This window comes from Rattus norvegicus, chromosome 2 (genome assembly GCF_021556685.1).
Source record: "Rattus norvegicus strain SHRSP/BbbUtx chromosome 2, alternate assembly SHRSP_T2T, whole genome shotgun sequence".
Classification (NCBI taxonomy): Eukaryota; Metazoa; Chordata; class Mammalia; order Rodentia; family Muridae; genus Rattus; species Rattus norvegicus.
Window position 1 is genome coordinate 149,432,189 of NC_141535.1, and position 19,453 is coordinate 149,451,641.

The window sequence follows — 19,453 nt, forward strand, 5'->3', positions numbered from 1 at the left end:
CAGCCTGGTCTACAGAGTGAGTTCCAGAACAGCAGGGCTATGCAAAGAAACCCTGCCTTAAAAACTAGAGGGCACAATTTTGTTTTATGGCACACATACCTACACCCAGTTCAGGCCACAATGGTCCTTTATTTTCTACCCAGGTATATAGGGAACATGCTTGAATAGGAATTGTCTAAACCAGAGTTGGAAAAACTTAAACCATTGTTCAGAAAGGGAAGTATGTACCCCCCCGCCCTGGTGCAAATGGTAGTGGATGGATTTTGAAGTTGCTAGGTGCATTTTTTGAATGGGGAATGTGTGTGCATAGTACGTATAGGTAAAGAAACTAGGCTGCCAAGTGCTTTAACCCGAAGCCAAATGAATGTCCCTTAGTACTAAACTATCTTCTGTGCTTGCCTCCTTCCCTCCCTGTGCTTCCCTGGGCACAACACAATACTGTAGCTGCGTTGAGCAGCTGTAGGTTATAAACTCTGTTTTTTTTATACTGGTAGCTTAAAATTTGAAGGAAAAAAAAAGAAAACTGAAGAGAATATAATTTTTCTCCATCTGTATTTTATTTACAGATCCAAAGGAAGCGATACCTCTTTGTTGCATTTTGAGCTGTTTCTATGAGAGGATGTACATGAGACTGCAAAGATGATGTTTCAGATACAATAAACGCCCAATTGTGAAGCTCATTGCCATAGCTACCGGTCTAATACATGTCAGTATTGTGCCGACACATATTAGCACATATACCGGCAGATAGTCAGTACTGATTGTTAACCTCACAGGCTCTAGAATCACCTAGAGACAAGCCTCCAGGCCTGCCTGTGAGAGGTTATTTGGACTAGGTAACCTCTGAGATTACCTGTGAGGGATTATCTAGAATAGAGTAGATAAGAAGATTTACCTTAACTCCAAGGTCTTAAACTAAACAAGAAAGAAAAAGAAAGGAAGGAAGGAAGGAAGGAAGGAAGGAAGGAAGGAAGGAAGGAAGGAAGGGAGGGAAGGAGGGAGGGAGGGAGGGAGGGAGGGAGGAAGGAAGGAAGGAAGGAAGGAAGGAAGGAAGGAAGGAAGCCAAACACTAGTATTCCTCACCCTCTGCTTCCTGGTTTCAAATGCAGTGTGACCAGCTGCCTCAAGTTCCTGCAGCCATGACCTCCCATCCTGATGGACTGTACCCTAGACATGTAAGTCATAAACTCTCCTTAACTTACTTTTGTCAGGATAGCTTCTCACAGTGACAAGCAAGCAACTAATACAGTACACACTATGTATTTTTTAAGGATAAGGAACGTAATCATTTGGCCTGGAGCAATTATGTCCATAAATACATAACCCAACAAAGTCTCTGGCACAATTAGGTTTTAAAATACGGTAGCAGAATGAGGGATCAGAGAGACCAAATATAGTGGGATATCTATGGTATAGATGTTTGTTCTCTAACCTCTGACAAAGTTACAACAAAACCTTTAAGACAGCTTGGAAAGTTCTGAGATATTCAAGTCATTCAAAGACCTAAGAAATATATTTTTACCAGTTCTGACTCATTATAATCTATACACGGCAATAGTGACATTCCTGAAAATAGGGACTTGAAAGACAGATAGTGGGAACTTCATTTTGTAATTTAGCTATACTTTGCTTATCTGTATAATAATAATTCATACCACATGACTGATTATTTCTCATAGGAAGCTAGAAAAATTCACAAATAACATTTTGCATGAATCTTTGCATATATCATATGTTCAACACAGAAATAAAATTTCCTGACAGTAAATTCTGAGTCCTATTTACCCTAGATTATTTCACCCTTATTCTCTCTGCTTTCATACAAAATTGTAGGTTGACAAAAGATTTTGTCTTTCAAAAGGCCAAATTGCCCTCAGTTTTTATTATTTTTGCTGCAAAGTCTGCTGTAGTTTAATTCTTGATTCTTTGAGAGAAACGTCATTGTTTCATGATTTGAAGATATTATCTTTGAATTTAGATTTCAGCTATATTCTTACTTGACTAAGATTCTATATTTCATTTGGAGTTGATGTAACTTTATGATCATAAATTGATATTGTTTAATGACTTCTGAAAACTCTTTAATTCATATTTTTGAATGTTTCTTTCAAAACTACAATTTTGAAAACATTCAAGAGATAAACATTGAAGAAACTTATTTCACATTAATTTCATATTTTTATTACTTGTGCTATAGTTTGAACATGAAATGCCCCCATAAATTGTTAAATGCTTGGTCTTCAAATGGTGGTGATATTTGGGACAATTCTAAAACCTGAAGAAAGCAGATTCCCAGAAGCAGGTCCTTGGAGATTTAATCTTGTTCTACCCTCCTCCCCTTCCCTCCCCAACCCTCATGTTTTCCTTTCTCACCCTAATCATGAAACCTGCTTTGCTCTGCCATTCTTCACATAATGGGTCTGAAGTTGAAGACAAAATAAATTATCCTTCAATTACTTTCTACCTCAGTAGTAAATATCTGATTGATTAAGACAACTGATAAGAGGAATGAGATCGTTTCTTTAATTACTCCTGACAGCATGTTCCTTGAGCCTTTGGACCTGGTTAAAAAGGGGTTTGAAATTAAAAGCGATAGAAGATAACTTAGTGGGAGATTCTTGTGACAGCCCAGAGGACTTAATACCGATAAGCACATGAAAGGAAAAGACTATGTGGATGAGGTTTTGTAGAACGAGGACTGGATGGGGAGGAGAGCTAGGGCCCATTTATGGCAACAAGCTTGCTATATTTTTTTTTTGTTATGAGTCATTTACTGATACTAAAGTTAAAACTGATTAATTAATCCTGGTAGAGGAATTTTTTGACAGTCCACTATTGAGGCTGTGGAATGGTGATTGCTATTTCTTTTAGCCATTTTTACAGTAAGAATTGAAAACCAAAAGCTGAGCAGGTAGACCTGAAAAAACTTTATCTAGAAACGACCAAATCCCTTGGGAAGAGAGCAGACCACCCAGGAATGCAGATGTCCTAAGGCCACAGGACAGACTGCCACCTCTGCCCACCTCCGCCCACATCGCTGGTCTAAGGAGAAACTGCACAGTGCCTCTGGACAGAGGGATATAGGAACAGACAGCCGCTAGTACCCGCAGGTCTAGTCTGTGCCCAGGAACAAACTGATCCTGCCAAACAACTCCCTGCACACAAATCCCATGGGGTAGAGAGCTGGAACCTCAGAAGTGTGGATACTCCCGAGAAGTCAGAGGAGAATAACCTGTCCACAGTCCAGACCCAAGAGGTAATCGCATAGTGCTAACTGTGCCTGAGGGGTGCAAGGACCTACAGGAGCAATCAGGGGCAGGACCCTTTGATTCCTGCCGGCACCTAGAGCTGGAAGACAGTCTCCAGGAGTTCTGGCACAGCTGAGAGCAGAGCACCTGTTCTCAGGAAAGGCTGAATGAAAACAGGAAACTAGTTGTACAGGAGTGCTGACACAGAGGCCTACAGCAGGGCCAAGTCATTCCCAGAAACAGCAAGACAAGCAAACACCAGAGACAACCCAATGACTAGAGTCAAGCACAGAAACCTAATCAACAGAAACCAAGACTACTTGGCATCATCAGAGCCCAGTACTCCCACCAAAGAAAATACTGGATAACCAAACACACCAGAAAAGCAAGATTTGGATTTGAAATCAAATTTTTTGATAATGATGGAGGACTCTAAGAAAGACATAAAGAACTCCCTTAGAGAAATGCAGGAAAGCATAAGTAAACAGTAGAAGCCCTTAGAGAGGAAACACAAAAAAAAAAATCACTGAAAGAATTACAGGAAAACACAACCAAACAGGTGGAGGAATTGAAAATGGAACTAGAAATAGTAAAGAAAGCACAAAGGGAGTCAACCCTGGATATAAAAAACCAAAGGAAGAGACAAGGAACCGTAGAAACAAGCATCACCAAAACAATACAAGAGATAGAAGAGAGAATCTCAGGGGCAGAAGATACCATAGAAAGCATCGAAACAACTGTCAAAGATAATGTAAAATGCAAAAAGCTCCTAGCCCAAAATGCACAGGAAATCCAGAACACAATGAGAAGATCAAATCTAAGGATAATAGGTATAGAAGAAAGTGAAGACTCCCAACTTAAGGGGCCAGTAAATATAGTCAACAAAATTATAGAAGAAAACTTCCTTAACCTAAAGGAAGAGATGCCAATAAACATACAAGAAGCCTACAGAACTCCAAATAGATTGGACCAGAAAGAGAAATTCCTCCTGTCACATAATAGTTAAAACACCAAATGTACAAAACAAAGAAAGAATATTAAAAACAGTAAGGGGGAAAAGGTCAAGTGACATATGAAGGCAGACCTGTAAGAATTACACCAGATGTCTCACCAAAGACTATGAAAGCCAGAAGATCCTGGACAGATGTCAGACAGACACTAAGAGAACACAAATGGCAGCTGAAGTTACTGTATCCGGCAAAACGTTCAATTAACATAGATGGAGAAATCAAGATATTCCAAACAAAACCAAATTTACGCAATATCTTTCTACAAATCCAGCTCTACAAAGGATAATAAATGGAAAACTCCAACAGAATGGGATAAACTACACCGTACAGAAAGCAAGAATATAATTTCCTTGCAATGAAACCAAAAGAGAGACAAACAAACATAATTCCACCTCTAACAATGAAAATAACAGGAAGCAACAATCACTATTCCTTAATATCTCTCAATATTAACGGACTCAATTCCCCAGTAAAAAGACATAGACTAACAGACTGGATACATAAAGATGACCAAGCATTTTGCTGCATGCAGGAAACATATCTCAGAGACAAAGACAGACACTACCTCAGAGTAAATTGCTGGAAAACATTTTTCCAAGCAAATGGCCCAAAGAAAGAAGCTGGAGTTGCCATTCTAATATCAAATAAAATTGACTTTCAAACAAGAGTCATTAAAAAATATAAGGAAGGACACTTCATATTCATCAAATGAAAAATCCACCAAGATGAACTCTCAATCCTAACTATCTATGCTCCAAATGCAAGGGCACCTACATTCATAAAAGAAACTTTACTAAAGCTCAAAGCACACCCCACTCTCATCACTGGACAGATCATGGAAACAGAAATTAAATAGATATGTAGAGAGAATAACAGAAGTTATGAAATAATTGAATTTAACAGATAGTTATAGAACATTCCATCCTAAAACAAAAGGATATACATTCTTCTCAACACCTCATGGATCCTTCTCCAAATTGACCACATAACAAGACAAATTGTCACAAAACAAGACTCAACAGACACAGGAAGATAGAAATAATCCCATGGAAAAAAAAGAAAGAATCCCATGCATCCTATCAGATCACCACTAACTAAGACTGGTCTTCAATAACAACAAAAATGACAGAAAGTCCACATATACATGAAAGTTGAACAATGCTCTACGCAATGGCAATTGTTCAAGGAAGAAATAAAGAAAGAAATTGAAGACTTCTTAGAATTTAATGAAAATGAATATACAACATTCCCAAACTTATGGGACACAATGAAAATTTCCTGAACAAAACACCAAGGGCTTATGCTCTAAGATCAACAATCGACAAATGGAACCTCATAAAACTGCAAAGCTTTTGTAAAGCAAAAGACACTGTCATTAGGACCAAACAGAAACCAACAGATTGGGAAAAGATCTTTACCAATCCTACATCTGATAGAGAGCTAATATCCAAAATATACAAAGAACTCAAGAAGTTAGACTCCAGAGAGTCAAATCGCCCTATTACAAAATGGGGTACAGAACTAAACAAAACATTCTCAGCTGAGGATTATCGAATGGCCAAAAAGCACCTAAAGAAATGTTTAACATCATTAGTCATTAGGGAAATGCAAATCAAAACAACCCTGAGATTCCACCTCATACCAGTCAGAATGACTAAGATCAAAACTCAAGTGACAGCGGATGCTGGGGAGGATGTGGAGAAAGAGGAACACTCCTCCATTGCTGGTGGTACAACCACTCTGGAAATCATTCTGGAGGTTCCTCAGAAAATTGGACATTACACTACCTGAGGACCCAGCTAAACCTATCTTGGCATATACCCAAAAGACGCTCCAATGTACAACAAAGACACATGCTCCACTATGTTCATGGCAGCCTTATTTATAATATCTAGAAGCTGGAAAGAACCCAGATGCCCTTCAACAGAGGAATGGATTCAAAACTGTGGTACACCTACACAATGGAGTACTACTCAGCTACCAAATACAATGATTTCATGAAATTCATAGGCAAATGGAATAAACTAGAAAATATCATCTGAGTGAAGTTACTCAATTACAGAAAAACACACTTGGTATGCACTCATTGATAAGTGGATATTAGCCAAAAAGCTCAAATTATCCAAGATGCAATCTACAGACCACAGGAAGCTCAAGACGAAGGATGACCAAAATGCAGATGCTCCCACTCCTTCTTAAAAGGGGGAAAATATTCATAGGAGGGAATATGGAAGCAAAGTTTAGAGCAGTGACTCAAGGAATAGCCATTCAGAGCCTAACACACATGTGGCACATATATATACAGCCACCAAAACTAGATAAGATTGATGAAGTTAAAAAATGCATGCAGAAAGGGACTGGATATAGATCTCTCCTGAGAGACACATCCAGAGCACGTCCAATACAGAGGTCAATGCTAGCAGCAAACCACCAAACTGAGAACAGGACCACCTTGTGGGAAATTAGAATGTTGAAAGAGTTGAAGGGGCTTGCAACCCCATAAAAACAACAATGCCAACCAACCAGAGCTTCCAGGGACTAAACCACTACTGAAAGACTAAATATGGACTGACCCAGGGCTCGAAGTGCATAGTAGCAGAGAATAGCCTTGCGGGGGCACCAGTGGAAGTGAAAGCCCTTGCCACATTTGGACCCCCAGTGCAGGGGAATATGGTGGAGGGCAATAAAGGGGATGTATAGGGGGAAATACCAATATGGGTGAGGGAGAGGGGAGGGAATGAGGGCTTATGGACAGAAAACCGGGAAGAGGAATAACCTTTGAAATGTACATAAAGAAATATATAATAAAAATTTTAATAAAAGAAACGACCAAGCAATATTGGAGATAAGGCAGATATAATGTTGAAGATCAATTCATTAAAAAGAAATCATACACTATGCATTGGAATAACGGTAAAAATATCTGAAAGGCATCTTGGGAATTTATCCAATCCCTATCCACTATAAGCTCAAAAGTGTAAAATGTTATACTCATTTGAAAGGCTTTATTTTGAGAAAGGAAGACTTCATGGAATTCCTGTAAGGCTGCCTAGGAAGTTGTTTTACAGAGATCTGATTCACCTTGCACAGTTCCTCAGAGATATGAAGGACAATATGGGCATGGTCCAAGTGTGTCTGATTATTAATCAAGCTAACAATTAATCAAGATGTCAATATCATCCATGTGATGCTATTTCTGTAGACATACAATGTTATGGGCTTCCACCCATATTTCAAAGAAAGCCTGAGTGACCAGACAATGTGTGTGGAGGATATAAGCAGCCTCTGAGGTGATGTATGAAGTGAGGGTAAAGGCCACGTTGCACCAGAGATTTCAGGATATCTGAGACCCCAAGAATGTGTTCAGTGTCCCTAGGAGAACTTCAGAGACAAAATGGAGTCATGTCCAAGAGAGAGGCTATGTGAACTACAAATAACAAATAATATATCATAGAAATAAGACTTCCCAAGCCCATTGGAACTCACACTCTCAGAGAGCTACAGAATTTAATGTTTGTTTTGCTGTAGTTTGGTCCTTTTTGTAATATTTTTGAAATTATAATATAATTGTACCACTTCCTTTTTACTCCCTTCAACCCCTCCTATGTTCCTTGCTCTCTTTTTAAATTCATGGCTCCTATTTCTTTTATGCATTTTCTTATATATATACACTTTTCATTTCTATATATAATGTGACCTCAGGGAATGATTATTATTTAGTGTTTGAGAACAAATGAAGGAGGTCTCTGTTCTGAGTAAGACTATTTTTTCTAGTTTCAGCATTACCAAGCTGCATGCAGTTCTTTGTCTAATTGAAGCCCATTCAGTTAGGGGGCATGCTTGAATGAAGTTATGCTAGTTGAAGTGATAATACATTTTCCCAAACCATAAAGCACTTAAGAAAAAGTCCAAGCATGTGGAGATGCCTCCTCTTGATCAGAGGAGTCAAAGATATTACCAAAATAATATAGGGTATTCCTACTGCCATTGGTTGCCTCGCAGAGTTTGAAGAACTTCCCTATTAAAAACACCTATCTCTTCACACACAGTCTGTCAAGTGTTTGAACTACAGCTGACCTAGGAGCCTTCTCACTGAGGACTCTGTCTCAAGGTATCCAAAGGTGATATGCAAGCTTTGCAAACAATAGTCCTACCCAGATGTGAAGCATGAACTGTATCAATAACCAGGTGACAAGATATCCCCAAGAGTGCAATAGTGGTAGTTTCTCTTGGGGATAACCAACAGCTGTCTAATTGGTCTTAAGACATGCTCAGTAGGAGGGATTCATGTCTAGTATTGTGAACCAACCAACTACCCATGGATAGTGAGATTATAGAGGAGAACCTACTACTGCCATTTTCCTGAACCAGTATAATCTCTAACTCCATCCAAAACACTTACCCATAAACCTTCAGGGTAAGTGTGTTTCTCACAACTCATCAAGAAACATCCTTTTGCTCCAGGTGGAGACCACTACAGAAACCAACAACTGTCAAAATGCAAAGAACAACTGAGCACGATGTGTTCAACCCCACCTGATACATCTGCGATACAACCCCTACACCTAAGACTCAGGGAATATCACAGAAGTTGGGGATGGAAAGATTGTAATAGCCAGAGGACCAGGATATCTGCTGGAAGACTGTGTTTTCTACATATAAAATATCAAAACTATGGTCAAGTAAGCAAGACTTGCTCAGTGACAACACCAGCTGCAATGCCAACGAACGAAAGAAGTTTTGCAAGATCTTACCCCGGGATAACTAATAGCTGCTGAGAAAAAGCAAATCAGTCTTCCCCAGGGAAGACCCTCTGTCCCCGGATTATCTAATCTCACATAACCAGCCCTATACTTCGCATATACAAGTAGCACTGAACAGACTCCATTATTAAAGAAGATGTCATAAACTTGACAGGGAGGAGACATGGAGTTTGAGGATTTTGAGGAGGGAGGGGTAGAAATGATATTAATGCAGCATTCATGTATAAATTTCTCAAAATTAAAAAATTAAATAGAAAAATTGTTCAGAAGAAATTTATTAAATATTTTAGCACACACTGGACACCATGAAATACTAATTTCTTTACTGAACTTAAAGAATGGCTATGCTCAATTTTTTTTCTCCTGTGAGGCAAAGTTTATTTCATTGGCAGTCTCTCCCAACCACAACAGTCACAGGAGGTTGTCACTATACCTCCTTTGTTCTTTAAGGCAATGAAATGGTTCTTTCAACAATATCTTTCACTGGCTCCAATCTCACAGCCATTGAAGTACATTGAACTTCATAGAGAAAGCACCAAGGCAAACGAGAGCCAGATCGCCACTGTGTAACTCTGTGCATGGGGAAGAAAAATCAACTAACCATGGGCAAAGCAGATCCTAAGAAGGCGAGAGGCAAAATGTCCTCATATGCATTCTTCCTGCAAACCTGCCAGGAGGAAAACAAGAAGCACCTGAATGCTTCTGTCAACTTTTCAGAGTTCTCCAAGTGCTCAGAGAGGTAGAAGATTATGTCTGCTAAAGAAAAGAAGAAGTTTGAAGATATGGCAAAGGCTGACAAGGCTTGTTACAAAAGAGAATGAAAATCTACATCACCTTGCCCCCAAAGGGGAAACCAACAATAACCCCCATGCACCTATGAGGCCTCCTTTGGTCTTCATGTTCTGTGCTGAGTACCACTCAAAAACCAAAGGAGAACACCCTGGCTTATCCACTGGCGATGTTGTAAGGAAACTGGGAGAGATGTGGGGCATCACTGCAGCAGACGACAAGCAGCCCTATGAGGAGAAGCCGTCAAGCTGAAGGAGAAGTATGAAAAGGATTTGCTGCCTACAGAGCTAAAGGAAAACCTGACGCAGTGAAAACAGGGTGGTCAAGGCTGAACAAAGCAAGAAAAAGAAGGGAGAGGTAGATAATGAGGAAGATGATAGGATTAGGAAGAGAAGAAGAGGAAGAGGGTGATGATGATGATGATTAAGCAATACATATATTTTTATCTATAAAGCATTTAACATCCAAGTACACAATTCACTCTTTTTAAAGAAAAACTGAAAAGTAAGGCTGTGTAAGATTTGTTTTTAAATTGTACAAGGTCTGTTTTTGTATCGTTAATACACTACTGAGTGTGTCTTTAGATAGCCTTCTCCTGTGGCGTTTTCAATGGCCACTAACCTTGCCTGGTACTGTAAATTGGCATGGAAATTTAAAGCAGGTTCATGTTGGTGAGCAGCACAAATTAGTTATATATGGGGACCGTAATTTGGTTTTGTGGTTTTGATTTTTGAGGGTTTTTTGTTTTGTTTTTGGTTCATTTTTGTTTGTTTTTGCATCTTCAGCTGTTTCTGATGCCGCTTATGTGAAGATAATTGTTCTGTTAATAAATACCACTCTGTAACTGCAAAAGAAATGCAGCTGTTGATATTCTGAATGCTTCTAGGTAAATGCAAGTTTATTTATTTATTTTTTTTCTTTTTCAATATCTTTATTTTTTTAATTTATTTAATACTTAATAATAATTCTTTGGTTTCTGGGCAAACATCCCCCTCCCCCCTCCCCTTCCTTATGGGTGTTCCCCTCCCAACCCTCCCCCCATTGCCGCCCTCCCCCCAACAGTCTAGTTCACTGGGGGTTCAGTCTTAGCAGGACCCAGGGCTTCCCCTTCCACTGGTGCTCTTACTAGGATATTCATTGCTACCTATGGGGTCAGAGTCCAGGGTCAGTCCATGTATAGTCTTTAGGTAGTGGCTTAGTCCCTGGAAGCTCTGGTTGCTTGGCATTGTTGTACATATGGGGTCTCGAGCCCCTTCAAGCTCTTCCAGTTCTTTCTCTGATTCCTTCAACGGGGGTCCTATTCTCAGTTCAGTGGTTTGCTGCTGGCATTCGCCTCTGTATTTGCTGTATTCTGGCTGTGTCTCTCAGGAGCGATCTACATCCGGCTCCTGTCGGTCTGCACTTCTTTGCTTCATCCATCTTGTCTAATTGGATGGCTGTATATGTATGGGCCACATGTGGGGCAGGCTCTGAATGGGTGTTCCTTCAGTCTCTGTTTTAATCTTTGCCTCTCTCTTCCCTGCCAAGGGTATTCTTGTTCCCCTTTTAGAGAAGGAGTGAAGCATTCACATTTTGATCATCCGTCTTGAGTTTCATTTGTTCTAGGCATTTAGGGTAATTCAAGCATTTGGGCTAATAGCCACCTATCAGTGAGTGCATACCATGTATGTCTTTCTGTGATTGGGTTAGCTCACTCAGGATGATAATTTCCAGTTCCAACCATTTGCCTATGAATTTCATAAAGCCATTGTTTTTGATAGCTGAGTAATATTCCATTGTGTAGATGTACCACATTTTCTGTATCCATTCCTCTGTTGAAGGGCATCTGGGTTCTTTCCAGCTTCTGGCTATTATAAATAAGGCTGCGATGCACATAGTGGAGCACGTGTCTTTTTTATATGTTGGGGCATCTTTTGGGTATATGCCCAAGAGAGGTATAGCTGGATCCTCAGGCAGTTCAATGTCCAATTTTCTGAGGAACCTCCGCAAGTTTATTTATTTAAAAAAAGAATATTTTTCAAGACTAAAGAGAAATGAATAAGATGTTAAAGTTTATAAATTGCACTTGGCAAAATGTCTGTGTAAATCGACATTCTTTTGGTAGAAGCTTGCAAATCCATTTAGTCCCTTATTAAATTCATTCAGCATCCAGTATATGAATACACTCAGAAGAATAATACATTTTAAAGTGGCTTAGGTGATAAAGATAATTAAATAAAATAATTCCACAGGAAGCTTTCTGCTTCAAGATTCATTAAACTTTCAAAAAAGAGGCAGGGGGTCTGTTCCCTAAAGCTACCAAGGTGAGGCAAAGTTTCTCTCTCTCTCTCTCTCTCTCTCTCTCTCTCTCTCTCTCTCTCTCTCTCTCTCCCTCTCCCTCTCCCTCTCCCTCTCCCTCTCTCTCTCTCTCTCTCTCTCTCTCTCACACACACACACACACACACACACACACACGCACACACACACAACCTATCTGAGGGTTTTATTGCTGTGAAATGACATCATGGCCAAGGTAACTCTTATAAAAACAAACATTTAACTGGAGCTCACTTACAGTTCCAGAGGTTCGCTCCATGATCTTTAGGCATGGAGGTTCACTTCATGACAACATGCATGCAGACATGGTAGCTGGAGAAAAAGTTCTAGATCTTGATCTAAGGGCAGCCAGAAGGAGTCTCTGTTCCTTACTAGGCAGAGCCTGAGCACAGGAGGCTCAAAGCTCACCCACACACTGATACACTTCCTCTAACAAGGCCACACCTCTTCTAATAAGGCACACACCTCTTAATAGTGCCACTTCTCATGGGCCAATCATATTCAAACCACCACACAGCCCAAGTAGATGCTGTGAACAGAACTAAGGTAGGGTTGCAGAGTAGGGAAGAATTAAACAGCAATCTAAGCTCTTTGCCTTCTTCAAACCAGTAAACCTTAGCCTTAACATGTCCAAGATCTTTCTCAGAAAAAAAGTGAGGAAATAAGAAATAGCTCCTAGAGCTTCATGAAGATCTATACTGTACTATGAATATGTAAACACTCAATGGTGGTCATCACACTTTTATCTCTGTCCATTTCTCAGCTGAGCAAAAAATAAAAATTGTATTGGGTCTTTCAAATATATTCCTCTGTCTAGAGCTTTAAAGAAAAGTGTGTGTGAATTACACCCAACTATTGGACTGAAGTTGAAGACTCCTATGATTGAATTAGGGGAAGGATGGACGTGGAGGCCAACCCCATAGGAAGACCAGCATAGAAGCTCTCAGACACTGAGCCACCAACCAGACAGCATACATGAACTGATCCAAGACCCCCTCCCAGCACATACATAGCAGAGGACTGTCTAGTCTGGCCTCAGTGAGAGATATGTCCAATCCTAGAGAGACTTGAGGCTCCAGAGAGGTGGGAGGCCTGGGGAGTGGGGGAGCATCCTCTTAGAGACAAGGAGGAAGAGGAGTGGGATGAAGAACTGTGCGAGGAGTGACTGGAAGAGGGCAATGTAAAAAGGGGTGTGTGTCTAAAGACTATACATGGACTGACCCTGGACTCTGACCTCATAGGTAGCAGTGAATATTCTAGTAAGAGCACCAGTGGAAGGGGAAGCCCTGGGTCCTGCTAAGACTGAACCCCTAGTGAACTAGATTGTTGGGGGGAGGGCGGCAATGGGGGGAGGATGGGGAGGGGAACACCCATAAAGAAGGGGAGGGGGAGGGATTAGGGGAAACCGGGAAAGGGAATAACACTCGAAATGTAAATAAGAGGGGGCTGGGGATTTAGCTCAGTGGTAGAGCGCTTACCTAGGAAACGCAAGGTCCTGGGTTCGGTCCCCAGCTCCGAAAAAAAAGAACCAAAAAAAAATGTAAATAAGAAATACTCAAGTTAATAAAAAATATAAATACATAAAATATCCAAGAAAAATAAAATTTAAAAAATATTCATTAACTTGGGGATGAAGCTATACGACTTTTCCTATCATAGAGAAAAGTGTTTGGAGCAATAAACAAAACCATATTGATTCTTATTGTATGAGAATTAAAGGCCTGAGGATACTACTCACTATGTTACTCAGCATGTCCCTTTAAAATTTTTAAATTAAAAAAAAATATGTGACTATGTTCTCTGAAATTTTTTCAAGATGGAACAAACCTAAAATTTTGATTTTAAAAAGTAACATAAATGACAAATCTATTTTTTAAAGGTTGGATATTCACATGTAGAAGGATGGAAATAGATATCCTTTTCTCACTCTGCAGAAGAATGCACTTTCAGTAGATCAAAGATCATCATGTAATACTTAAAACTCTGAAGCAGAAAGTAGAGAACAGGTATGAACTTGGACTCCAAGCTAAGAATATTTGTCCCTTAAACTAAAAACTGTCTGAGCAATATTTAAATTTGCATTTTCTTGATGGATGAGAGTTTTTTCACTGAAAATAAAATTTTATTTTCTACAAAAAAAGGGTGTGTGTGTGTGTGTGTGTGTGTGTGTGTGTGTGTGTGTGTGTGTGTGTGTTTTGCTGAAGTCTTTATATTACTGGTTTCTGGAGGGAAGGGTGAGCATAGATTCAAACTACCACTATTTACTCATCAGGTACATACTCTTCAGAAGCATCTAACCGGTTTGCTGTCTGCTTTGAACTAGAATGTATATTTGGGTCTTAATTTTTGGCATATGCACATGACCACCTTAGAGACCATGGGAAAAACTCTCACTCAGGTCCTTGATTCTGTCTTGATCATCCCCAAGATTCTTTGGGCCCTAATGGGGCTGCTCTTTGATCCTGTCTACTGGCATCATATATTTTCTTTGTACCAACGTTCATCTGTTCACTCTATCAGAGCTGTCTTGGTAATTCTGCGAGGTAAAGCAGCCTTCACAGATAACTTATTTAGGATGGAAATGAGGAGCATTTTCATGCTGCTCAGAAATCCTGCAGGAACCCACAATTTGTTCTCACAGTAATGAGTGTAGGTAAGGAGACTTATCCTGATGCCATCTGATCGCTTCTGTGGAAAGTCTCACCTCCCCATCCATTAATGTATCTCCATTCAGACTCTGTCTACACAGTCTTTAGGCTTGCAGCCAGCCTCAGAACTAACCGCTTATACAGAGCACAGGGTTGCCCTTCTGGACAATATGACTACTGTCATGGACACATACACCATGGTATTCACTTTGAGGGAAACATTAACAGCCCCATGTGGTACTGATAGCTCAAGGTTAAGATCTTTATAAAGGGGAAACTCTCCCCACTTAGGAATGACAGATTCCACCTATATATGTCTGGATGGAGTAATTATTGGATTTTCAAGTTTCTACTTCTGAGACTTTCACCTTCCCTGACCCACTTTTCTCACTCCTACCACAGCAGGGGTGGGCCCCTGACTTTGAAATCTAACCTACTGACCTCCATATAGATTATAAGGTCAGGCTTCTGAGACATGACAGATCTCTCCCCATCAGCTCCCAGATTAACAGCAGGACAATGTGCTAAGCTCCAGCTTGGCTCAATCTTCAAATAAGCTTTATAAACTGGGAAACTTCTTTGATCTGTCCGGATGTTGAAGTCAAGTCATGTTTAATATACAGCTGTCAAGTATTTTGGTTTATTCATACCTTTATGAGTGATAACGGGATGTTCTTAGATTTTCCGAATATATTCCCAATAATTCAAACCTTTCTGGTAAATAACTCTTAAATCTTCTACCTTGATCAGACTTTGTAAAATTCTGAGGTTTGTTTTCATGAATTTACAGGATATGTGTGCACATTCCTCTGCCACCAGGCATGTAAACTTTAAGGAGGAAAATCAACTGCGAGCCAACCTAGGGCTTTGCTAACTGACTGATTTCCTTGTGTGCTACTTTGGAGAATATTTTCCTGAGTCTACTAGGCTCATTGGTCACGTTTTATTGCCAGATGCTCCACATCAGGATTTCCACACATGTGTGGGATTCTTCTTTTCTACATGTCGCTGCAGTCATCCTGTGTCACTGTGATGATCAATACTATTTCCAAATGCTCCTGTAGCCCATTTATGATGCCTTCCTCTGACACTCCATTTTGGGATCAGAACCTTCCCCGCAGCCTTGTAACTTCTTTCCCCAGTGGCAGCAGCAAGAAGCTTTACAGACTATAAGCTGTTTCTCAGCAGAATATCAGCATCTCTACATGGACAGGGAACACAGTGAATTATGCTGTGTCTCTCAGTAACTGTCTTTCTCCTGTCCTTCTCAAAGAGCCATCTCAATAATAGTATTATTGCATGCATATGGTGTGCAAAATACGTTCATGCAAAACCCATCATTCCAACCTTATCAATGACTCCTTTTCCAACAGTTTACAGTAATTAAAATACAATTTCATGTGTAGTGATGTTTTTATTCATTTGTTTAAGGTTACTGTGCACAATTTTGATTTCTATGAGAATGTCTCCACAGACTTTTGAATGCTTTGAATGTTCAGTCCCTGTTTGGTGGAACTGTTTGTGAAAGGACTAGGGTTAAGAGGTATGGCTTTCATGGACAGGTATGTTGCTGGAGGTGAGCCTTGGGGTTTCAAAAACCCATGTCAGACCAAGTCTCTCTCTGTCTCTCTCTGTCTCTGTCTCTGTCTCTCTGTCTCTATCTGTCTGTCTGTCTGTCTCTGTGTCTCTCTCTGTCTCTCTCTGTCTCGCTCTGTCTCTCTGTCTGTCTCTCTGTCTCTGTCTCTGTCTCTCTCTCTCTCTCTCTCTCTCTCTCTCTCTCTCTCTCTCTCTCTCTCTCTCTCTCTCTTTCATGCCTGTTGATCAAATATAAGTGCCCAGGTACTGCTCCAGAGCCCTGCTTGAATGCTGCCATGCTACCCACCATGATGGTCATGGACTCACCCTCTGAAACTGTAAGCAAGCCTTCAATGAACTGTTTTCTTTTACAAGTTGCCTTGGTCATGGTGTCTCTTCATTGCAATAGACCAGAAACTAAAATAGCAATGATTTATCTTCTTTATCCACCTGACTGAATTTAGAACGACTTAAGGCATGTTTATGGACATTTTTCTAAGTATGTTTCCAAAGGTTTTAGGAAGGAAGGCCACCCTGACTATGCATGGTACCAACTCAAGGGCTAGGAGCCCTGCATGAGCAAGAGGAAGAAGTAAATCTAGTGCCATCATCTACCTCTTTCAGCTCCTTGACAGTAGATATGATGTGGCCAATCGTCTTGGGCTCCTGTTGCCACACTTCCAGTTTTTAATGACTATACACACAAACAATGAGCCAAAAGGAACCACTCCTTCCTTATGTTCTTCTGTCAGATATTCTGTCACAGAAACAAGTAAGTAATGGACACAGTATTCTTTCTCTAAGAACCTTCCTTCAGTGTTCCTAGCACCTTGCATGCTCAAGGAAAGGGAGAAGAAGGAAAAAGAGAAAATTGAGAAAAGTGTTCTTTTCCACTTAGACCCAGAACATATCTTAAACAATTTTAGGATATACACTAATTACCTACATTAGTTTTTGATAACTGTTGTAACAGGGTTTCATAAACCACATGGCTTTAACAACAGTTCTGGTGGCCAAAATTCCCAAGATGACAGCCAGAAGGTTTCTTTTGAGGTCTATGTAGAAGGATCTGCTTCATACTTAACTTTCTCTCTCTCTCTCTCTCTCTCTCTCTCTCTCTCTCTCTCTCTCTCTCTCTCTCTCTTTCTTCCTGCCCTCCCTCTCTCTCTGCTGCTTGGCATCATCTCCCATCTACAAATGCCTTCTTTTAAACCAGGTCTCTTCCTTTATAAGAATATGGTCAAATATATGGTCAAATCTGCTGAGGGTATATTCTAACAATATCACTTAATTACTTCTATAGAGCCTCACTGTAAGACACTATTCTTGAGGAGAAATAAACAAACCTTTACTTCCCTCAGATAAGAACCAACAATATTTCAAAGTAAAGATACTTCCTATATCAATGTTCTATTACTATGCAGAGACACCATGACCACAGCAACTCTTATAAAGGAAAACGTCTAATTGGAGCTTGCTTATAGTTCCAGAGGTATAGTTCTTTGTCATCATGGTGGAGAGCATGGCAGCACACAAGCAGACATGTGCTAGAGGAGTAGGTGAGAGATCTACATCCATATTCACAGCCAGTCAGAGCAACACTAGGCCTGGCCTGAGTGTGTTGAAACCCAAAAGGCCACTTCCAGTGACACACTTCCTCCAACAAAGCTACACCTCCAAATCCCTGTCAAGTAGCACCACTCCCTCATGACAAGGCATTCAAATCTATGGGAGCCATTCTTATTCAAACCACAAACAAATTCCAACTTAGTGACTCAGTGAATTTATTGGGGTTACTTACAGGAGCAAAAAAGGGCACAAAGACTGTTAAACTATCAAAAGCCCAGTTTAGCATGGATGATGGCTCACAAAAGCTAAAAACCTAGAGTGAACTGCATAACTTGAAGGTATAAAATAAAATGAATAAAGAATCTTGAGGGGTTGAAAATTATCTTTCTTAGGCAGCTCAGCTGCTTTGTAACTCTTCAAAGCAGATTGGCTGGTCTGAAAGTGTCTCCAACCTGTCAGCACTGATTATGTAAGCAGGGGCTGGGGATGAGTGAGGATGAGGCTTAGTGGATCCGTTCAGTTTCAGGGACATCCTGAAGCTATTGAGTTGCTTACTTTCTCATTTTAATTAAAATCCTTGTTAAATGATATGTGCTCACCTCTCTTTAATTTCGGAAACTATATTCATTTTTTGCATTCAGTTTTCCGGCTTGATAAAATATAAGCCTTAATCCTCCCCCCATTACCCAAATGAATTCTATCCTAGAAAGACAGTATCTTCACATAAAGTTCTGAATAGATTAATTTTGAATATAAACCCTTAAACAGAATTCTTGTGATAACTCCCAAATGAAAGATTAATAAGAGGAACCAATACTAGAAAGCAGTGAATGCTTTTTCCACCCTAGATATTTCTTTAAGATTTTGGAAGTCGTAAGTATGGAGTGATTTGATGCTTTCAAAAAGAATAGTGTCACCTGAACCTCTGGAATTTGAATTAGAGCAACTGTAGAGAGACATATGGGGCGGGGGTGGGGGACAATGAAGCAAAAGTACCTCATATAGTCAATAACAGAACTCTTTTTAGTTTTCAATATCACTAACACCATACAAATGTGATTGGAATTAGTGTTTATTTTTCAAAATGTATCATAGGTGGTCTTGAGATTATTTACCTACTGTCAGTACCATTTAGTCTGACCTTGCACAACATATGCAGGTCTGGGAAACTCTCCAGATCACCCTCTGGTGTAGTCCCATTGCTATCCCTAGATGATTATTTCTGTGATTCCCAACTCTTCTTTGCAGTTTCTGTTTTGCTCCTGCTAACTTACTTAGCAAATTATACTATCTCTATGTGGTAGGGTCTTCTCCTAATAAATAAACATTACAAGGGACCAATTTCACAGTATATCTCTAGAATCTAGAACTTGTAAATTAATTTGCTTCAGTTTCTTCTGGAAGGGTCTAGCAGTTACAGAAGCAATTTAGAACCTAGATTTGTCACCTGCTGGTAGTCTTTCAGATAAAATGGCTCTCCATAAGAAGGTCCCTTCTCTTGGGTCATGGATCAAATAGACCTGGACTACTGTATC